The following is a 24,125-nucleotide window of genomic DNA, read 5'->3' as shown; positions in this document are numbered from 1 at the left end:
ACACACACACACATACACACACACTACAGATTTATAGTGCATGAACAAAAAATTTAGTGGATATTTGATAAATGTGTGGATACTTAATAGTTATGCCCCAGCCTATTCAGTGGGTGCCAAAGAAATATGTATATGGATGACTGATAAATAAATAAATAAAAAGTGGAAGAAGAGGTATGTGACTTTATTTAACCTCTCTGAGGCTCTATTTTTTTCAGCTGAAAATGGAACTCTAATACCTAACTCATGGGGATAAATTAAATAATGTATTTAAAGATCTTAGGAGAGAAAAGAACCTAGACAGATGGTAGGAATGACTATTTATCAGAACTCATGTTCTGATTTTTAGCTCAGAAGCCAGAGTCTTGAGATTCATATCTTAAGTCATGAGAGGACCCTTTAGAAGTTTTACAGGTATAAGTGATGTGTAAAATACTAAAAAGCACTTCTCTTGCAATTCATTTTTCTCAGGAAAGCAGGTGGGAATGAATCCCCTGAAACCTTTGACTTGCTGAAAGCCTAATCTGAGTTTCTAGACTAGACCACAATCTCCATCCAAACAGGTATGTAATTATCTTGCACACTGCAGTGTTTCTAGTGACTGCATGTGGTGTACATAAGTTCTCACTCAGTAAGTATCTGTTGAGTATACATATAAAGATAATGTAACATTTTTTTCTCCATTTAAGAAGTCCCATTAATGAGGCCAAGATTTTGCTAGGGACTATTTCTCCCCCCTGCAGGAAGCCACAGGTGTTGACTCCATCCAGCATTCCTGACTCACCTCCTCCTCCCTGGGCATTGGTTTGGATTGTGTCTCTCTTAGTAGCCTCTCTGCTGTTGCTGTTATCCATTCTCAGCACATGACTGACCCAGCATCTGTTCCTTTCTTACTGAATACAGTGCCGGGAGAGAAAGGCAGGAACTTTACTATTTCCACTCTATCACTGCCTTACCTTTAGGGAGTGATTATGTGGGTACCAGGAGGGAGAAAGAGAATGAATTGGGTGGAAATATTTGAGTTGTTTGTATAAGAGATTGAGCAGTGATTGCAAATGGGAGAAATGGTAATGCACCATAGTGTCCTCCTGAGTTGTTAAGATTAGAGGGCGCCATCTACTATAATATAAAAAAATGAAGTATTCCTCCCATGGGGACTTTTCTACTTTTTAGAGAATAATTGTTCTCATTCGTGGGTAACATGTAGGATAGAAATAAAGTCTGTTAGTTTCAATGGTTGCATCTGGCTTAGTTTTTCTTGCATTCCTAGGAATGTAGTCTGTGCTAGTAAAACCAGCACAAGATGTTTACGTAGATGAACATCTGCTAGTTCAGATCATTTGGCTTTTTTTTTTTTCCTGGAGGTGTGAGGAGAGGAGTTGAAGAGTGATGCAATGAGAATGACTTTTAAAGAGGACCTGTTAACTGGATTTTGGAAAAATGTATCATGACTTTGTTTTACTTAATTTACACAAATTTAGAAATAAAATATGGTTTCAGATAAATAAGCAACAACAAAAAGAAAACATGACTTCCAGTTGTAACACTATACCTTTTTTAGGACCTTGTAGTTATTGGTTTAATGACAACGTAATTCTATTAAACTAGGATATACTTAGTTTTTGACCATGTAATTGTGATGAGAATGTGAACAAGGCAGCAGACAGCTCTCCTCCACTTAGTCATTCAGAGACTCAGACTAACAGAGGCTCTGCTACATATAGGCTTCCAAGGTGACCCTGTTTATTTTTATTTTTCCTTTTTAATTAGTTTCCTGGAAAAACAGCAAATTGTTATGTGCCAAGTTTGGGAGTGGTGTACATATTTTCTCCTTATATTCCATTGGTTAGAATTCAGTGCCATGGTCACATTTAACTTCGAAGCAATCTGGATAATATAGTTAAGTTGAGTTCCCTGGAAAATAGACTCTGAGGCAAGGACTAAGTGCTAATGCTTTATCTGAGATGTAAGTCCAGGGCAAGAGTGAGAGAAAAGGGAAACAGGGCAGAGAAGGATGGTATGCAATGCAAGGTAACATCCTGGCTGTTACTTCACAAGAAGCTGAAAGAGATAAGAGGTCACTTAGCAGGTCAACCCAGTTGGCCAGACTGCTTGGTATAATCATGATTCAGACTTTTCCATTGGAGTAAGGGAAAGGGAATTCATCTGCCAAGGTCTCTCCCATCTCTTACCTCTCCCTGGTCAAAGTTTGCCCCTCAGCACTATTGGCTTGAACTATCCAACATCTTCAGCAACTTATCAGAAGCCAAAACCAATGTCCTTGATGTTTTATTTCATCTGAATCTGAGTCAGAAAATGTCAGAAGACAGAGATTCAAGTATGGCTGGTTGGCTGCAGGTAGCAAAAATTCTGGGACCTTTCAGTTGGCAGGCCGACTCTCTATCCACTGAGCCAAACCGGCTTTGGCCAAAAAGATGTCTTACAGTCTCCCCCTTGCATATTAAGATCCATTTATGCCCTCCAATTATATCTGGTTTACAAACCAAAATATGAGAACATTTTTTTGTTGTTGTTGTTAGAACAAGAGGAGGTAAAAGTCCAACCAGTCAGAATCATCTTGAAGTTGCATTTTCCTAGAAAGACAGGGCAAGAGGGTCAGTGAAAAGCAACTACAATCCTTGCTGCTACAGCTGGTCCTGAGGCTGTAAGGGATATTTCTAATTTCTCTCCTTCACCATTCATTGTCAATTTCCCTCACCCTCTGCCAGCACTTCCGTGGTCCACTTGCCTAGACTTTCATTCTGAGGATTCTAAGCCTTTTGGTTCCTGGATGTTATTGGATTGTGGTTGTAACAGTTGGCCAATGACAGTTATTACTGGGCATGGAAATACGTACTAAGACATAACATAGTGAATATCCTGTATTCATAGGCATGTTCTTCCCTGACCACATTCTGAGAAGCAACCCAACTGCTTATGATAATCCAGGTTGATTATCTCAGCCAGCATAGTAACTTTTCTTTGACTGCCACTGTAATGAAGAGGTCAAACTATCCTAGTTGTAGCTATGGCTTCTAGTTCAATGAAATCACCATTCTGTCTCTGGTAAAAGTGTTCCTCTCCTCTGGGAATTGGGACCTGTAACCAAACAGAGCCTAGGGTTTTAGGAAAGGATGCACAAATACCGCAAGTGAATGATTGAGTATGATGGTGAGAGGGGACACTTCTTTTTATATGTCTTTGTTCTTGTACTTTGTATTCAAGTTATTGGAGACATAGTACCATGTGTTAATTATCAGTGTGGCACATATACTGCATCCTGGACACTCAAATCCTTAGTGTGTTGTTCTTCAGCCAGCACTTTAGCTGAGCCTTTAACAGATCATTCCACTGTTCTTTTAGGTTGGCTGCTCCTGAGTGATGAACTCATTTGTTAGAAAGGCATGGATGATCTTAAAAATATACTCATTTAATCAAGGATACAATGAAAAACCAAAACAGGGTGTGTCAATAATTTCATAAGCTGTAAGCTATATGTGAAGAATCTGAATAATAAACTCTTTAAAATATATATTTTTACTGATTTTAGAGAGGAAGGGAGAGGGAGAGAGAGAGAGAGAGAAAATCTTTTATTGATTTTAGCTCCCTGGCTTCTTTAAGCTTTTGAGTTTGAGACCCTTTACTGTACAGGCTAAAGCCTAAAAGCCTTTGGATGGCACACACAATTCTTCATTATAGGCTCTGTTGAGTTTTTAGCCTTACTATTCCATTTATTAAGAAATAAAGAGTGGCTCCTCAAATGTGCCTTGGAGTCCCCTCCTTCCTTTCATGCCTCATCACCCTCATGTTGGGGGGAAGCTCTTTTTCTTCCTTCCAGACTTTGCTGCTTTATCACCTCCTCTTTGAAGACCTTCCTGATTTGCCAAGCCTACCAGGTGGCAGAATGATCTGGAAATGTCCCTTCTCATCCTCTTTTATTCTAGATTTCCCCTGTTCAGGCTGGGAAGACAGGGCATGAAGCTTCCTCTTAACCACTTCTTTTCTTTCTTGCTCCTTCTCCTGCCTCTTTTTCTGTGGCTCTTTTCCCTGCTTTCCATCTTCTTAACACTTTTTGTCAATTTAATTCAGCAAACATTTAAAAGGTCCTGTAAAAGACACTGGATGTTAGAGGGGAGTTAATGATGAGTGAGGAGTTCCTGCCATGGCAAGGTTTACATCTGCTGGGACAAATGCATGTGTGATGATGACAGTGACCAGGTGCTTCAGGCCAGGGACAGGCAATGTGTTGGGTGGATGGTGTTTACCAGTCCCCTTTGGCTATGAATGAAAGATGATTGCTTGTATTTAAAAAAGATTTCTTAAAAGGATAATGGAATGATACACTTCTCATACTTCTTTCTTTTGCTTTTGTCTCATCTCTACATATCGTTAGCGACTCCAATATTTCATTTTAGGATCTGAGAGTTGTCTGAGTTTGTGTCTGACCCCATTACTTTATATCTCTGTGACATTGGGCAGGCTACTTAACCTCTTCCTGTCTCAGTTTTCTCATCTTCAAAATGAGAGAAATAATAATACCTACTTCATAGAACATTGAGGGAATTTAAGGAGATATCTATATAAAACATTTAGTATGTCTTAAAAGAATAAGCACTCAATAAAATTAAATGATTAATAGTATCAATTTTTAGTTACCCACATGCTCACACATTATGTTCTGGTGACTTCCAAAGTTGTAATTAGGATTTTAGCTAACATCATTAAGAGAAATTCCAGTGCTGTGGTTAAGCATGTAGACTCTGGAGCCAAACTGCTGGGATTCAGATCAGTCACTTCCTGCTTTGTGAGTTTCTCTGCATGTGTTTCCTCATCTTTAACATGGAGATAATAGTATCAATGATATAAGGTTGTGAAGATTAAATGAGTACATATATATTTATACAGCAGTATCTGGTACATAGGAGGTACTGAATAAATATTTTTTGAATTACTTATTTTTATTAAGCTGCACTGAGAGCTTCATATATGTTATCTATGGTATCCTGAGATATCTTCACAACATCCTATATAATAAAAGCCTAATATGCTAAGTGGTTGTCTGTTCAACCAATCAAAGCATAATATGCTAATGATATGCTAAGGCTGCTCAACCACTCACTATGACATGCACTGACCACCAGGGGGTAGACAGTTGATGGGTCGACCAGTCACTATGATGTGCACTGACCACCAGGGGGCAGACGCTCCAACCGGTAGGTTAGTTTGCTGCTGGGGTCCGGTGGATTGGGACTGAGATAGACAGGTCAGACATGCCCTGGAGCCCTCCCCCTGTCCCTCCCTGGCTGGCCAGCCTCCTGCATCCCTCCCTGGTCCCGATCATTCACTGGTGGGGTCCCTTGGCCTGGCCTGCACCCTCTTGTAATTCAGGACCCCTCAGGGGATGTTGGAGAGCCTATTTTGGCCTGACAGCTGAATGACCAGTTGCTATGATGTGCACTGACCACCAGGGGACAGACACCTTATGCAGAAACTGCTCCCTGGTGGTCAGTACACTCCCACAGGGGGAGTGCCACACAGCCAGAAGCCGGGCTCATGGCTGGCAAGTGCAGCGGTGGTGGCGGGAGCCTCTCCCGCCTTTGTGGCAGCACTAAGGATGTCCAACTGACGGGCCTAAGCCATCAGTCAGACATCTCCTGAGGGCTCCCAGACTGTGAGAGAGCACAGGCTGGGCTGAGGGACCCCCTGAGTGCACCTTTAGTAGAAGTATAATAGTAATTCTTGTACAGATGAAGAGACCGAGGCATGAGAGTTTCAGTAGCTTGCCCAAGGGTCACACCTGTTAAATGGCAGAGCTAGGACTTGGAGCCAGATATTTCTGAAGCCAAAGCCTGAGCCTGTATTCACTGTCACTGTCCCTCTGAGTGCCATACTCACACATACAACTGTCTAGGACAGTGATGGCGAACCTACTGACACGCGTAGCCATTTTTGATGACACGCGGCCGCTGAGGCGGCTGCGTGCCGAGGATGAAACATTTGCTGCTCCTGAGGATGAAACATTTGCGAAATAATGTTTTTTTCCTCAAAGTGACACACTACCCGAGTTATGCTCAGTTTTTTGGCGAACTTTGACACACCAAGCTCAAAAGGTTGCCCATCACTGGTCTAGGAGGCAGCTCCCAGAAGTTGTTTCATGGGCACTTTATATTCAGAATTTCCAAAGCCAATCTCATCATGCTCCTTCTGAACCTGCTCCCTCCTAAGACTCACTCTCTTTATAAATGGGACCACCAACTCTCCAGCTGCCTAAGCCAGAGAACTAGGGGTTGTACTTGATTGTTCCTTTTCATCCCCACCTGCTCAATCAAGCACCAATACCGGTGGCTTCTAACTCCTAATGATCTCTTGTATTTGTCCATTTTCCCCCCCTATTTTCACTGCCACCACCCTAGACCAAGTTGCCATCATTTCTTTTTGAGTAAATGCAATTACCTTCTAATTGAGCTATTTAATTGCATAATGAGGCACAGAATATTATTTTCAACTGGATTCCTTTGAAAGCATGCTCTATTTTCATAGGAAAAAAGATTGAATAGAGTCCTCCCCTTGCCCTCCCCTCTTCCCCTGCCCCCACACATTCCAAGCACTTCTGGTATATCACAGTTAAGGATATTAGGTGATACCAAGAAGTTAGGGCAAGAGGAAAGGTTTTTTTTTTTTTTTTTTTTTTTTTTATGAGCATAGAGGAAAGAATTTTGTGGTCCAAATACCCAGTAGAGAGGTGGTGAGAAGATAGAAAGAGGAAAGAGAAGGGAGGAGGAGTAAGGGTGAAGAGCCAAAAGATGGTAAGAAGATGGGGGCCAGTGAAAATTCACAGGTTGGAGAAACAACAAATATTTAAAAAACACAGTAGCGTAATTGCAACTATTGTTTGCTTTGCTCTGAAGTAATTCCTTCTCATTTCCTCATAACATTTTTTAAGAACTTGGGAGAGTATACCTGTTTTGGGTAAACTGAGCCTCATTTGTGACTAGGTTAATGTAGTGTGTTATAGAGAAACCATAAGCCCAGAAGGCAAAGGAGGCCATGAGAAATAGAACCATGGAAATTTGCAGAAACTTTAGAGACATACTTTGGCCTTCTACTGGGTCATGGAGTTGTTGAGAGCTAAAGACAGTTATTCTGAGATCTCCAAAGAGACGAGGGGTACCCAACTGACATCTGATTTACATTAGCATGCACACAAAATCAGTATTCCCTGCATGACAAAGTGATGTTCTAAGAGAAGCATGCAAATCTAGAGTTTCTTTTCGTCTTTGTGAAGATATAGCCAAGTAAGTAATTGTTTTAATTTCAGGATTGAATAAATCGGAAGCTGATTTGAAAATGGCATTCCAACCAGCTGGATTTGATTCACAGTTCTGCCTCTTAACTTAGTTCCAAGGGCTTTGTCAATTACACTTTAAATGTATATTGTAGTTATTTATGCTTGCATATTTTCTCTCTATTACTCTACAAGGTTTATGATAGAATCCATGTCAGATCAGCATACAACTCTGGAGAGTGACAAGCACAGTGTTTTCCCAAAGTGATTGAGTCAAATGCTGATTAAATGAATCTACGTATTTTTCTGTTTGAAACACTACCTGATGATTGTGTTAGAAAGGTAAAGGGAACAATTTAAGAAATCACTTTATATAATTTTGAATCATAAAGATTTTCTCAAAATTGGCCATTCAGTCTGTTAAGCTATTGAAATCATGAATGCATTTATGATGTTTATTATTCTAGACTTGTAACTATTTTATAATTCCATTTTTCTTATTATAAGTAGGCTTAAAAAACTGAGTTTTTGTTGTTGTTGTTTTTTGTTTGTTTGTTTGTTTGTTTTTTGTGGGTGGGGTGGGGGGAGGCAGTTTCAAGACCTGTACTAAAGTAACTGTTGGTTTATATTTTTACATCTAGTTTTAAATTATTCTTATTATTTTGGCTATTTCCTCCAATTAACTCTTATCTGATTAGTATTTTGTAAACCATTTTTTCCTAGGTAATTAGCCCATTTAATTTTGGATTACAGAATCTATTTTGAGAGTGTTTTTAAATGTCTTGATGGTTTAGATATATTAAAAAAATTTCAGACTTAAAAACAGTAATGTTTTATTTAAAAATGTCCTTTAATAATCCTATATAATAAAAGCCTAATATGCAAATTGTCCCTTTGGGCAGTTGTTCGACCAGGAGTTTGACTGGGAGTCCGGGAGTTCAACCGCTTGCTGACCATCAGGGGGTGGCACAGAACATGGTGGGTGTCGGCGACACAGTGCTGGCAGCAGGTGGTGGCCCCAACGAGAGTGGGACCAAGGCAGGATGGTAGAGCAGGTGAGCGGGTGGCTCCAGGCCAAGGCGGGTGAGAGTGGGGGCCCGATCCCCACAGGCCACCCTGAGGTACCCCACCCTTGCACAAATTCGTGCACCTGGCCTCTAGTTAAATATATTTGGACTATTGTTTACAATGGATATTCTTTAGAATTGGTGAAGGGGCAGATTTAGTCTTTTTTCCTTGGCAATAATAAACCTACCTGCCACTCAGCTATGGACCAGCAACATCAGTGTAACTTGAGAGTTTGATGGAAATGCAATGTCTAGGGCCTCAACCCAGACCTATTGAATCAGAATCTGCATTTTAACAACATCCCCAGGAGATTTGTATGCACATTAAGGTTTGAGAAAAGCAAATCAATTGAGTCTTTTTTTCAAAATTCACCCCGCTGCAAAAGCAACTAACTATAACATATTCTTCAATGCAGGTCACAGTTTGGAATTCTGATTTATTTGATGGCTTAATGTTTATTGACTACACCTGGTGTGCTAGATGCTGCAAGGAAAATTCAAACCACCCAGCCATTGCTCTAAAGTTACTTTACTCTAAAATAAGAAGATACAATTTACTATTTTTTTTCTTTAATTGGTTCTTTACAAAAATACACATGAATTAAAAGAAGAAAGAATTGGGTAGAAGAGACAGATTAGTGTCCCACTTCAGGGGATGTGTTCATTGTTAAAATAAGAGTAGGTAAGGGATGTTCACATACACAAGTAGAAATGAGGGAAATTCCATCAATCATTTAGATGTTTGATCTAGGAAAAGCAAACATCTGGATGGCTGAATTTTGTGTAGACAAGGTATCTGGATAATTGCTTGCATTTTGTTCTTCTCCTCCAAATGTTTCAGCTTTGTGTTGATGTAGCTCAAGCCTATTGCTCTCAGACATTTCATGAATTTTTAGTAGAAAAAGTTCTGAAAGCATTGATTTCCTGTCTACATTCCATTATTCATGAAAATTATAGTCTTTTAAACTGACCATTTGGTCAAGTTTCCCCCCCTTGTGTTAAATTGCCATTTTATATAGTGAATATAGGAGACATTCTTAGTCACTATTATTAAGATATGTTGAAGTGAAAGTAAGAATTTTGAAGGGGTCCAGATTTTTTCAACCCCAAATATGCCACTTTGGCACAAGGATTATTTTAAGTGGAAGGCAAATGAGAATCAAAAGACATAGGAAGAGTGTTTTGCCCTCCCCTGATCTAACAGCAGGTTATGCCTTTTTCTTTGTGAAGGTGTCTCCCTGCCCTGTACCAGGAATAGGAGAGCAACACTTATCGCTATACTCTGCACTGAGCCTGCGCTACCAAACCTTACTAAAATAACCCTTCTTCTCCACTAGTTTTCCTCATATTTCCTAGTCACTTTTCTACAATTTATTGTTCCTCAAAGTCCAACCTACTTCCCTTTGTTAAAATGGTAAATATAAGCCCCTGGGTCTATCTGCTTGAGTTTCACTTCTTTTCTGTGAACTGTGCATGCAAACTGTTAATACACTTGTATTCTTTTTCTCCTGCTGATGGGTCATTTGCCAGTTAAATTTGCATTCCCCCAGTCACTGAATCTAAGGGGGTAGAGGAAAAGATTTCGAACAATTTTAACTCTACTAAAACTTCCTTTTCAGAAACTTAATATATCATTTTAAGAAAGGAAAGGAAGAAATAAAGAAGGAAGGATGAAAAGGTAAGAAATGAAGCATTCGGGAAGTCTGAAACATCAATAGAAATGGAATGAGAGTTTTTGGGGATTGGCTCTTTAATCATCTGTTTCATCTAATCATTGTTCAACCTGTCAATGACTGCAGGCACCGTATATGGAGAAATTATTATTGTCACACCCCAAGCCTGCAGTGAGGTCAACTGTGGGATCAATAACAACTCTGCTCCATCAGATAATGAATCTAAATGAGAATTGCCACTGTTAATCAGGTATCTTGAAATCCTTGAACAGCGCACTATTATAAACGATTGCTGAGTATTCTTCTCCCTTTAACCTCAGTGGACTATGCTCACCCATATTTTTAATTAACTAATTTAGTTCAGGGCATTTAAAATGCTCAAATCTTTTCAAAATCCTCCCCAGGGAGGTTATTCTTGGAGTAGATATCAGGAAGAACGTCCTTTCTTTATTTGTAGGGATATATTTGGCACATTTTAATTTTTTCTCAGAGGAGCATGTTTCCAAGGAAGACTTTGGTTTCACATTTCACTTAGCACTTAGTTCTTTCCCTCATAGAATGGTAGCATTTTGAAATTCAGCAAAAATATACAATGTTCTTTACGGGGTATTAAACAAAAGTCAAAGCTTTGGAAAATTACAACCTTCGGTGCACAAGGAGATATCTTCTGCTTTTATGAAAGTTAATTAATAATGAAAAGTCTTTTAGGAAAAAATGTTGAGTTATACTGAGGCTATGGGGAAGTCTTAACAACGAAAAGGTATTTTATTCATTAAAAAAGACAGATTTTTGCAGTTATGAATATTATTTAGTTTACATTTTTGTGGTCTTTGTCCTTTAATATGTATTAAGATTTGAAATTTAAAAACTTACAGTTTGTATTTTCCTTTGTATTGAGAAGAACCCATGATATTATTTTTTAAGTAGTTTTATAACAGCAGGGTTGACATTATAGTTACCAGAGATAATGCCACTCACCTGCATTTTGCTTTCCAATTCATCTCTCATATCTAGAGGATGGGACTGAACTGACCAAGACAAGACAGTAAAAAAAATGATGATTTTTATATATTTTGTCTTTCTGACTTGACTGGTAAATTAGCAAATGCAGTCAAAATACTATGTGTGCATCCTAAGGTATGGGGGGTGGGGATGAGTTATTCCAGCATCTCATTAAAAACTTTTATTGGTATTGCGATCAACCTTGATCTCCAGAAACCTCCCTTTTTATTTAGACAAGTTCTGTATAGCTTCCAGCATGAAAACACATATCTCTTTAGGTTACCTAAATGTTAGATATTTTAATCGCTACCATTTATGGCATTTATGAACCACCATTTCCAGTTATTGTTGCAAAAGAAAGCATCTCAACATGCACTACAATAACAAACATGGGTTAGGAATTCAGACAGGCTATGTGGGGATGTTTTTTTCTTTCAAAATCCGGGGCTTCAGCTGGAAAGACTTAAATGGCTGAGCAATGGCTCAGATGATCGGGGGCTGGAATTATTTGGAAACTTCTTTATTTTTATGTCTGATACATGGGCCAGGATGATGCAAAGGCTGGGCTCAGCTGGAGCTGTTGACAGGAGGAGCACATCCACGTGGCCTCTCCCTGTGGAGGTGCCTCTGTAGTGAGGTGGCTGGGCTCTCAGTGGGAGCGCTTCAAGAGGGAGCCTCAGGAAGGATTCTGAGAGAGCCAGGTGGAACTGCATGGCTTTTGGTGACCTAGCCTCAGAGAACACAGAATGTTACTTGTTTGATCAAAGCAGTGACAGGCTGGCCCCTATCCAGAGAGTGGTGTTACAGATCTCACCCCGGGAAGGGAGCAATATCAAAGTTTGTGATTGTTTTTGTGTGAATTCATCTAAGGATACTTTGCATTTCCCAGTATTACCCAGTTTATCAGTCTACACAACAGTGGGTCCCAGAAAAATGTAAGGGGAAAAAAATAAATTGCTATGAGAATATAACATGAATTATGTTTCTTCCAAGGCTCCTTGCAGTCAGTCAGGCTGTTGCATTAGTGTTCTCTCGGATGTGGCCATTATTAACTAGAGTTCTATTAGCTGTTCATTTGTGGCATAAAAAAGACTCAAATACAGAGATTACTTTTAAACTGAGCCATTGTTTTATGAATGTTAGAGCACAAATCAATGCATATTGACTGGGTTTGTGTAGATGAATATGATAGCATTGCCCTCAACAAAACATGGTTCATTTCTTTAAAAAAAATGCACAAGGCTAGAACAAAAATAAGAAGCACTTAAGTTTTTCAAGATATTGAATTTTAGGTACTGTGCTAATACATTCATTTCTTTAAATGATTGAAGCTGTATGAACAGGTGCTACACTTTCTGAAGTACTTGCTTCTGTGTGGAAGGTGGTGGCAAAGATCAGAGGAGGATATTAACTATAGGTAACACTCCTGTGACACTTTGATGAGCATCTATCATTTCTGTTGACACTAACCTTGTCAGGGAGGTATAATCATCTCAAATTTACAAATAAGCAAATTGATGTCAGAGGTTTTCTGCTACATGTCTAAGGTCATTTCCTTGAGGTGCTGATAAGGAGATTTGAACTTCTCAGACATGAATACCTTTGAGAAGTCATACCTAATTCTTAGCTAAGTTTAAGTACTCCTTCTCTATGATCTTATTATTTTATGTGTTTGTTTCTCCCACTTGAGTTGAAAGAAAGGACCTTGTCTCATATATCTCCCCCCAACTAAGGATTTGACCCAAAGTGATGAATGAATGCTTGAGTGATTGAAGGTTCTGACAAAGGAAAACCTGATAAAAAATTTACATAAGGTGTTTCTAATTGTTTTTGTTGGGACAAAGGACACTCCCCCAAATCCCATTCTTACATCTCTTTCAGTATCATCAAGCAATGAGTGTAGGAAGGTCAAATCAATCATAAAAACAAACGACTAAGCTCCATTTCATTTGCAGTCCTCAGTGTTGCACAGAAGGATTGGGACACTGTTACATTTACACAACCAGAGGCTAGCCCACTCAGGATTCATGTTCTCTTGATTCTTCTCTGCCCACGTTTTCTTAAAAGCAACATTCCCTACTCAATGTCATATTTCATAAGTGAGAGCTGGAAATTGGTCTCTTCCCTCTGCAACATAATGAGCTGTTGAATTTACTTTTTCAGTAGAGGAATAGCAGAGAAGAAAACAGACACTAAGAGAGTAAATTGAAAATATCAGCACACAATTTTAATGATGCATTGAAGAGTAAATGAAAAATAAAAGTAAAAAAAGTACAATTAAAAATTAAGGGAAATGGGACTGGTTTTCTATCTTATGGTTCTACCCTTGGTGGATAGAAAGTAGTCAGGACATGCAGGTTGCTACACAGCAAGTGGTTTGAACTGGTGAGTGTAATTGAATGGCTTCCACTCCCACTCAGCGCTGGGGAAGTTTTCCAATGCAAAGGTGGCCAGATATATTTAGCCAGCGCCTCCACTACATAGTCAAAGGGCGTTTGTACTCCACATGGGCACAGTGAGGGCCACATCTTTATTCACATATAGCATCTGAGGCAGCATTCCCTGGAACAGATGCTGGGTTTGAGCATTGTAAAGCTTGTGTACCATGTGAATTTCTGGCCTGGCATTGCCATGATTTATTTCATCCTCATAAAAAGTGTTAAAATCTATGGCATGAGGTCCTTAAGCTTGTGAGGGGCATGAGGTCTGAGCTGACTGGCTGGGTAGTTGGTATGGTTATAATGCTCCACAGGCAATGGCGATATTGGTACCCGCTCCTCTGCCAAGGTCTGTATGTTTGTTATAGAGAAAGGACACAATTTGTTGAAGTGAAATTAAGGCTTGAAAAGCTGAAGAACTGTTGGAGTAAGCAGTATGATTAATGTTTGTTTTTCTCTTTAATTGTGTCAACTGTACTTAATGAAAATTCTTGATTCATTTAAAACATTTTATTAATTTATAATAAGTGCTCCCACAAGCGCTATAAGAAGTATGTACATTTGGTAGCTTATCACACTGATATCAACTACACACACACACACACACACACACACACACACACACACATGTGTTTTCATTTAGTCACTCATTCAGCAATTTTTTATTGAGATTCTATTTTTGTACTGACTGTGTTAAATACTGGATAAAAAGATGAGTAAGACTCCTGACTTGAAGGTTTTTGTGTGTAGTAAGATGTAATTGGAGTGCTAATTTTTATTTCCTCTATGGATTTTGAAATTACATTGGCTGCATTGATCAGCATTGTATAAAAGAAAAGTAGAGAGTGTGAATTATGAAGTGAGCTTCAGACTGTCTTTGGAGAACCAGTACTGACGTAGATGTGAGAAAAGGTTTGGAAGTCATCTGTCTTATTAAGAATTTGAATTCTGACTTACTCTTTGCCTTCAGGGGTACAAGTAATTTGCTTTCCAGGACTGGGAACAGGTCCACTTTTCCTTCTCCTGAAATTTCTGCCCCCAGGCAGTTCCAATCATTTTAAAGTTATGACTAGAGCATAGGTGGTGCCTTTGCGTCCCTCATGCCATCAGACACCACAACTTCCCTTTTTGAGGGAGGCTAGGCCAGTAGTGGTTTTATTTGCAAGTTACAGATTGACATATGACCTTGCTTATCTAAGGTCATATGGCTGCCAAGTGTTGGAGCAAAGACTTAGTTGGCTTCTAACCATAATCAACAAAGTAAATTTTTCTCAGGTAGCAAATTTCCAGGGTTGCCTTTGCCAATTTTGAGAGCAGCAAACCAGTGTTCCACTTACCAAAACCTTGCCACCTTCTTTCCTCTCTGCATAGGGCTGAGGATAAGTAGGATAACAACAGGAAGTAGAAGTGACATGTTCAGTCTTTTTGGTTCTTACCTGGAAATTTTGGTTCTGAAAGGGGAAAGCATTTCCTGAGCTGCAAACATCAGAATTGTCCCCCCCCCCCATCATCATATCACCACTGAGAGGTAGATATTATGTTCTCCTTTTATAATCGAAGAAACTGAGTCTCAGAGGGTCGAAATAATTGGCTCATAATTACACAGGTTGTAATTGGCTGTGTTTATTCAGGTCCCATTTGCCATCAAGTTTTCTATATCCGTGGATACTCTAGGTCCTTAAACAACAGTGCAGGAGAGAAAAATGGAGGGGTAGCTAGGTTGTAAAAGGAACTGAGAAGAGCTAGGTGAATCCTGCTGACCCAGGATAGCAGGAGAGTGGGAGGAGCTGGAGAGGGAGGGAGAGAAGTTGGCCCCTGCAGAGACTCTTTGGTGTGTGAATATTTAACACACTCTGCTTCCCCTCCAGGCAGAACAATGTTCTCTTTATACCCTTCCTTCATTTCAGAGGTTATGTAATTCTGTCAGTGTTCTTTTCGTGGACATAATTATAGGAAACTTCTTAAAACAAAATTTACTAGTAGAAAATTATTTTAAATTGTATATTTACTAGTATAAAACATATGTTATCTTGATGATTATGTCCTAAAATTAAAATTCACAGAGGGCCTTTTATTCCCATTTATAACAGAGTTTTTTCACATGGCTGATATTGCTTCTCATGTCTTGGACCCACATAATGCCTTTCTAATAAGGAGCTCAAATTATTCTAGTGGGTGGGTGCTTACCTGCACAGAGGTTAGGAGCAGACAGATAGCCTTCAAATCCTGACTCTCGTACAGCTGTGTGACCTTGGCAAGGGTCTCAACCTCTTTTAACATATCTATAAAAATGGAGTCATTTCCACCACTCTGAGATGTTGTGAAGATTAAGTGACACATGATATGAGGTCTAATGCAGGGTCTTGTGTAAAATAAGAGGTCAGTCTCTGTTAGTTTTCTTCCCTTTTCCTCCCCACATAAGGGAGGATTGGCTTCAACCTGTTGCCTCATTTTGTAGATGGAGAAATAAAAACAGGAGTGAAGGATTTACCAAATTTCCTAGAAGAATCTAGTCCCATTAACTTCCAATTTGCTACTTTAGCTATTGACTCTATTAGATCTATCTATTGGATCAATTCTAGATCTACAGACAGGAAGGAGACCCAGTAGGAAGGAATGATCCTAACGTTGGGCTGTTGAAAGATGCTGATTCTGTCAGTTTGACATTTTCTGGGGCTCCAGAAATGTGGGAGAAGTGGTGGCTGTGCTTCTAGCTCTCTACCACTCTTGGCCTCACTGCTTTCGTGACAGTTGGAATTTACCTCTCTTCTAGGACTCACACTTTTTCTTCTATTATTATGCTATGTATAAACTTGCCTGTTTCCACCACTAGACCCTGAGTGTGTGGAGGATAGAAGTACGTACTACTCACCTGGTATCTTGCACAGTACCTCTTCCAAAGCCTCTTAGGTTGCTAATCAGAAAAACTGGAGCAGTTTTGGTATGAGATGGTATGATGATGTTGAAATTCATAGCGAAGTTATGATTCTGTCATAGTAACTGAATACACACATACATGCATATACTCACACATACTTACCTGCTTAAGATATTGCCATCCAAAGGGCATAGTGTGATCAGTATGGTTGACTGTGTCCTCAAATTAGCTTTAAGGTGAAATTATTGAAGGCTTCTCTTCCGCATTGTGAAACTAGCCCTTGTCAAATTTATTTGATTGCTTATTTATTGTTTCTCTTTTCTGCTAATATGTGAGCACCATGAGAACTGGAACCCGTTTTGTTCTCCACTATATCCAGTATGTTAGAATAGTCTAAACATGGTAAGACTTCAGCTTATATTTGTTGAATAAATTATAATGGATAAAAAGTTATCACTTCCTTTATACTATTTGCCTATAGGGCAAAAGTGCCAGAAAGATGACAAGGTTCTAGCCATTGTTCCAACCAAGTCACTTGTACAGGCATGTTACTAGACCCCTTGTTAGGAAAGTGGGTGGGGTGATTGTCAGGATGTTATGGCTATTGGGGTCCACAATACCTATAAGTGGCCTCCTCAAAGGTTGAAGAATTCCAGTAAGATCCATGTTATGGGGGCTTTCTATGTTGACATAAGAGTTAACGTAAGAGCCGAAACCAGTTTGGCTCAGTGGATAGAGCGTCGGCCTGCGCACTGGAGGGTCCCAGGTTCTATTCCGGTCAAGGGCATGTACTGTGGTTGCGGGCACATCCCTGGTGGGGGGTGTGCAGGAGGCAGCTGGTCGATGTTTCTCTCTCATCGATGTTTCTGGCTCTCTATCCCTCTCCCTTCCTCTCTGTGAAAAATCAATAAAATATATTAAAAAAAAAAAGAGTTAACGTAAGAGTTGGTGTAATAACTCTAAATTAGGATGACAGAAGCTATCTTTAATAGTTCAATAATCACACTGTAGTCACTCATCATTTCTCATATATTTTGATTTACTTTTTACTCATCTGTCTAAATTTTCTTCTCTTTTAGTGCCAGATCACATTCCTACTCTTCTATTTATCCTGTGAAGAGGAGGAACTTACACCTAGAATTATGCCTTCTTTCTCCCCCCCAACTGTTCAAGACTCAGCTTGCACCCACTAATTTTAAGGGATAAACCTCTTCTCTATTTCATCTGCCTAATACACTTTAAATTTTGCATGATAAGTGTCTCCTTCTTGGCATTTAATTTAATATTATCCTATATAATAAAAGGCTAATATGCAAATTGTCTCCTCGACCAGGAATTTGACCAGGAGTTCGACCAGGGGGCAGGGCCAGTCGGGCCAACCACCTGAAGCCCCTCCCCTTAGCTGGCCCCACCCCTGATCAGCCCCCCCCCCCCCATCAGGGGTGGGGCTTGCTAGCCAACTTCCCGCATTCCCTCTCCCTGGCTGCCTGGCCCGATCAACTCCGATCAGAGAGGGCCAGCTGGACCCCATCTGTGCACGAATTCATGCACTGTGCCTCTAGTTGATATAATAATTTGTTTCAGTGGATACAAGTTCTCGATGACTGAAACTCCACAGAAAAACAAGACTTGCCTACCTTACTCACCTGGAAGATTTTCACCCCTGTACAAAGAAAGTATTTGCCACTGGATTCACCCCATTTCTCTTCTTTTATTCCTATTTACAAAGTAGCTCCCACATTTCCTATAGCTGAATTAATTTAACCACATCTGTATGTGTCAAAGAAGTGACTGTAGCCAATATCTGATTTGTGCTGTTCTGCTGAGAGATAATATGTCCCCAAGTAAGTCATTGTTATCTCATAGGACACTCAATTTTGTACCTTTAGGGATTGATGACTTTGAAATGTTTAATTCACTAGTTAAAACTTTGGGAGAGGAGAAATAATTAAAATATTAAGCAATGGGATTTGTAAACAATATTTATGTTTTTATGCTTCTGTAAATATACTTTAGAAATATAATTTTTATTCACATTGTTTTACTTAACATTTTCTGTGCTGCTACGTGGAACTGCATAATGATACTTTTAAAAATATATATTTTTATTGATTTTAGAGAGAAAGGGAGAGGGAGAGAGAGAAACATCAATGATGAGAAAGAATTCATTGATCAGCTGCCTTTTGCACGCCCCCTACCGGGGATCGAGCCCACCACTCGGGCATGTGCCCTTCACCAGAATCGAACCTGGGACCCTTCAGTTCACTAGCCGACACTCTATCTACTGAGCCAAACCAACTAGGGCCATAATGATGCTTTTTAATGAAACATACTATTCCATAAAGTGGCTGTATCATGATTGATTTAACTGTTCCCTTGTTATTGACTACCTTCAACTTTTCATTATTCACTGTTTGGGTTACCTTTATGAATGTGCTCTTCTTCACACTTTGTCTTTTTACTTTCTAAAGGTATTATTTATTTGATAAAAATTATGGGCATTAATTAAGAAAAGAACCGTGTTGAAAAATAAGACAATAAGGGCAAAAATATCCATCCCCAATTTCAGCATCCTGATAGAATGATAATTAATACTAGGTGAATATTATTTCAGATATCTTCCTATGCCAAGAGATTAGCAGAGATTCTGTTGTATAAATATTAAATCTCTAGCCTCTTAAAATATGTGTCTCTGTAGCACTCTATCCCCAGATCCAGGAGGCTTATATCATAGGGAAGGAAAGGCTGGGCTGGAATCACCTCATGAGTTTTCAAAAAACAATACAGATGCTGAAGAGCCTTTTCCAGAAATTTTAAAGTCTTGAAGGTAAATCCACCAGCTTTGAGGTTTAATGCATACTAGTATATTTATCTTAAAACTTTCATAGCAAAACAATAGGTCTGAAAACTGGTGTTGAGAAAGGAATTTTATAATATGTGAAAATCTAGGCCTTATGGACTTGATCATTCAAGTGGATTATGGGAGAGAAACAGTGGCCAAATGAGAATGAATGGACCTCAGTGTGAGGGATGACTTTAGTAACACCCAGAGAAGTCGTGAACCTCTGAAGACATAAGGTCAAGTGGGCCACTTTCCTGGGACAAGTCAGGGGGAAGCTCTTGGCTCCTGTGAGAACTAAAACTTCTGTTTAGTGTCACTTGCAGTAAGTCTGGGAGCGATGGCACAGAGGTGATGGCAGAAGGCAGGAAGACATGAGCTTGGGCAGAGCTCCCATTTCCCCATTCTCTGTGCTTGAAAGCCGAGGACCAAGAGTATTTCTGAGTGCTCTGTGGAGAAGATGCAAAAGAGCCAAGAGGGCTAAGGGTTTTCAGGGGGAAGATGCTAGAGGACCACAGGTAAATGGTCAGAACCATGGACCCCATGTAGGGGTCAGTACACGAGTATTAGCTCCTCTCCTATCCATTGGCTCAGTGTCACAGTGCAGGGGAAGGCAGAGACCAGTTCTTTATAGCACAGAGTCTTCAGAGAACACTGAAAATTTGAGGACTTTATTTTCCTCCACATACACTGCCACAAGGTCATGCAAGCAAGCCATACTTCTAATATACCCAGATGCTGTCTTGGAGAACAGTAAGGGGAGAAGAATACAACCTTAATATTTGAGCATTTCCCTGGATCTTATCAGCCAGGGACAGATACAGACTAGCACTGTTTTCATTACTGAATCTCACTGAGTCATCTGGGTTTTGGCAGTGGGACTGTGGAATACACCTGTTCCCCAGCCTACAGGCTGGCAAACTCTTTCCACATAAAGAGTGCTTATTCAGCCATGCCGCAATCATTTTAACTGTCAGCAAGATGACTTATGGGGCTAGCTTCAAATCTATGTGTAAAGGTCAAAGAGTTTTATAAATTATAGATTATAGCTATTTCCTTGGGCTAATCTATATCTGTTTATCCATAATCTTCTAAATGTTTAAACCTAAAATATTCACTGGAGCTGAGAGAAATAGATGTTTTTGGCATTTGACCTCTATAAAAGTCAGTTTTCGTTTAAAAGTCTTCTTTATGCCTAGATCTGTCACTTTGGGGTCCAGTTCCTAATGTGTAAATGCTCCAAGCAGTTATTCTTAAAAAACATCAACACATAAAACTACCTAGACACACATTAGCTTTATTTCTAAATGGCACTCTTGTTTTACTATAACTATTGAAACTATTGAGAGCAAAGCTTATTGTCTCAGCTACCCTGGGAAATTTCAAAGATTTAAAAATATCGGGCTTTGGAGAAATTTTTCTCCTTCTTAATCCTTAACTAATTGCAAATGTCTATGGGTCATAGAGTTGTTTCGTAACATTGTCTGGTGGATCAACGTGATGCATTCATGCCCTTTAAATTAGGAACTTCTGGCTTTAAATCTCCCAACATACTCTTTGGATAAGAGCTGAAGTTTAATGCGCAGCCTGTGCCCACCCAGCGCTGGGTCACACTTCACAGGTCACATCAGTGATTGCTCAGGTGTAATAGGAACGTGGCAGCTTCAAAGGGTAAGGCAGGGAACCTCTCCATCATCTCAGTGGTGCCTGCCCTCCCTCCCTCACCGCATCAGGCATAAAGCATGTATCAGTGTAACAGCAGCAGGGCAGACGAAAGGCTGCTGGGCAGGCATTCCATTTCAACCCTCATGGAGAACTGAGGGGAACAGTGCAGAGGCAGCCAAGGTTGTAATGCTCTTTTCTTGCAAGTTTCTGTTTGGGTGTAAAAGAGTCCAGGCTGGCCATGCGTGAATCACCCTGTCCAGTGCGGAGCACGCTGTGGCAATGGGAACCGTGGCTACTCAAGTGATGATGGCTTTTGCCTCCCACTGCAAAGCTGTCCAAGAACCTTTTATGACAAAGTTCAGACCAGTTCAATTAAAGACCTGGAATGCAGAAAGGGACAATTTTTTAACTTGTTCATTAGGCAAGGGACTGGATAGCTGAGCATCTAAACCTGGAGATGACAGTATTTTCCTGGTCAAAGATATATAAAATTGAACACTGGTTATCCTTGCTTTGTTTTATGGTGACAAGTTTTAGAACATGCTGGGCACATTTTCTTCAGAGATTTTAAAAACTCAAGTCTTTAAAAGATACATGATGGGATATGTTTGAAGGCATGGAGACAAGATAAAAAGTTGACTTAGCCACGAGTCTCATACATAATATAATTTATTACCACCTACATTTTTTTGGCTAATATTTTCTGTACTATTACTTTTCTGTGTTGAATGGCACATTTGAGCTGGATATTCCAAAATTCTCTTTATGTTAGTAATCTAGATGTGGCATATTATATTTTCCAAAGATGGCTGTATAAAAATAATATATATGTTAATGCCACATATTATTCTTATAATGTGACTAACACTCCTTTCACTAAAAAGAGGCCCTATATTTCTTCTCCTTGAATATGGGTGGGAAGCTTGTGACCTTCTGCTCTAAGAAACAACGAGTGTCCGAAGTGATGCTATGTGACTTCTAGAACTAGGTCATCAAAAGAATACAGCATCTTGCCAAAACCGGTTTGGCTCAGTGGATAGAGCGTCGGCCTGCGGACTGAGGGGTCCCAGGTTCGATTTCGGTCAAGGGCATGTGCCTTGGTTGCGGGCACATCCCCAGTGGGGGGTGTGCAGGAGGCAGCTGGTCGATGTTTCTCTCTCATCGATGTTTCTAGCTCTCTATCCCTCTCCCTTCCTCTCTGTAAAAAAAATCAATAAAAATGAAAAAAAAAAAAAAAAGAATACAGCATCTCCTTGGCTTTCCTTGGGATGCTTGACCTTGGGAACCAGCTGCATGCTGTGATGATGCCCAAACTAACCCAGGCAGAGTGACCACATAGAGAACCTGTGTGGAGAGAAGGTAATGTTCCCAGGTGACAACCAGCAGCAACTGCCATATGAGAGTGAATGTGCCTTCAAAAGATTCCAGTCCCAGGCTTTAGGTCTTCCAACTGAGACCCCAGACAGACCTTGTGGACCAAAGACAAGCCTTCCCTGGCCCACAGAAACCATGAGAGAAGTTGATATTTTAAGCCACTGCGTTTTGTCCAATCTGACGAATTCCAAGGCAAATTGTACACCAGAAAGATGTGACTGTGGTTTCTAGAATTTTGATCCCAGTCCAGGGGACATAAATGGATTCCTGAGCTACAGAACAATGACATTTGCAGCATAGCTGCTTTTATAACATTTGCCTTTTAACCTCAATCTTTGAAAGTATAGTGAAAAAAAAAACCCTCATCCAAATTAACTATAATTTCACCACACTTTAGCTGTCTTCTATAGCTGTTATGGAGCTGGCCCTCTGCTTTGATGGTCCATGCACATGTCAGTGTGTCACATTTTCAGATGGCCTGATTCATAAGTGGCTGCATGACCGCAATATGGCTTCTTGTTTTTATTTAATGTAATAAATAATTTTTTCCAGGCTCATCTGAGAAATATATTGGAAGTAGCACTTGACCCATCTGTCTGTCCTCGCTCTACGGTAGAGCCTGTCTTGACCAGGGCTTATCCACCAGCTGAAGATAGTATTATTACACTAAAGAGGCCTGAAGCCCACGTTTAATGCTCAGTGCAATATTTACCCCAAATTTCTGCACATTAACGATATAAGCTTTTTTCTCCTAAGAAGGTGAACATATTAAAATTTTACAGTTGAACTTTCTACTATGAGAAAACTGAAAAATTGAATGTGTTTTTAAATGTAGAACAGTCTAAAGGCAAATGGGTATGTGGAGACAATGAAGAGAGACTGGTTCTTTGCTGGAGCCAGAGAAAAGCTGGTGCACAGTTACCTGGTGGATGGGGAGAGCGGGGGAGCCATAGCCAGCAGGGCACCGAGACTGTACATCAGCCAGCAGATGAGACTGTCTTTGCATTCATGGCAAACCATTTGTTCTAGGCCGCGTGTGGGCTAGTGAAAATGGGACTTTGTTTTTGTCTTAGGTAGGGGTCTCTAGGAGCAGAGTGTGACTTTCAGATTCTTGTGCCAACAACCTAGTTAGGGGGTATATTTAGAAAAAGGCGAGTGAAGGAAGCAAGGCAGGGCCAGGGAAGAAGACAGGATGTGGTCTTAACTGAAGTTTAGTGGAGCCTCATCCCATGGGCATCTGTGGTGCACATGTTGCACCATAGAGCTGAGCTCCTCCTTGAAATCCCACCTTGTGTACTCTGAGTCTTGTCATTGGCCACTTTCTGCTTATGGGTGGTGGTGGACAGTGATGTAATCTGGGTGAGGTGGCTTCTGTTCCGATGAAGGCAATTCTTTGGAGGAGGAGGCCGCTGTGAGCCATGAACAGCCAACACAGTAGGGTGGATGCAGTGACCTGCTGAAGGGGTCTGGATGGAACATGAAAAGCATCCACTATATCTATTGTCCATTTAATATTTATTTAGTATTGGATTTTACTTTTCCCTCCCACCATGATCCATAGATGTTCTGGTCACTCCTGGACAACTGATCATCCTACAGTCTCTTTAAATGGAAAGGCAGAATTTTGATTAAGAAGCTAGAATGTCCAGTTCAACATATTGAATAATACTTTTCATTTTATGTTACGATGAGTCTTATCTCCTCTCCCTTCTCACCACCATGCCAACTCCCTCAGTATGTCATGGTAAGGCTGGTTATGGGCCTTTAAGAGAAAAAAGGTGAAATATATAGAGTGCCCCAAAAGATGTAGAATTATTTATAATTATGAGTAATTATAAAGGTAGTGTTTATTAAAATACAGTTCATTTTCAAAATTGAGCTATCAGCTGTTAAAGTGTGTATAC

At 40.0% G+C, this 24,125-nt stretch overlaps 1 long non-coding RNA gene across 5 annotated transcripts in view; it reads left to right on the top strand.

Moving 5' to 3' along the window:
* The window catches only part of LOC114235163 (uncharacterized), a 138,365-nt gene that overhangs the window by 99,221 nt on the left and 15,019 nt on the right, over nt 1–24,125 (top strand). For 4 of the 5 annotated variants that reach the window (XR_008554484.1, XR_008554485.1, XR_008554486.1 and 1 more), the window contains 5 exons: nt 472–563; nt 7,481–7,627; nt 8,188–8,340; nt 9,972–10,030; nt 10,152–10,275. This is a non-coding gene — a long non-coding RNA (uncharacterized LOC114235163). Of the gene's footprint in view, nt 1–471; nt 564–7,480; nt 7,628–8,187; nt 8,341–9,971; nt 10,031–10,151; nt 10,276–17,422; nt 17,567–24,125 lie in introns of those variants that run through there. The other variant, XR_003621344.2, reaches the window with a different exon arrangement.

This window comes from Eptesicus fuscus, chromosome 18, assembly GCF_027574615.1.
Source record: "Eptesicus fuscus isolate TK198812 chromosome 18, DD_ASM_mEF_20220401, whole genome shotgun sequence".
Classification (NCBI taxonomy): Eukaryota; Metazoa; Chordata; class Mammalia; order Chiroptera; family Vespertilionidae; genus Eptesicus; species Eptesicus fuscus.
This window is presented reverse-complemented; position numbering and strand designations above follow the sequence as displayed.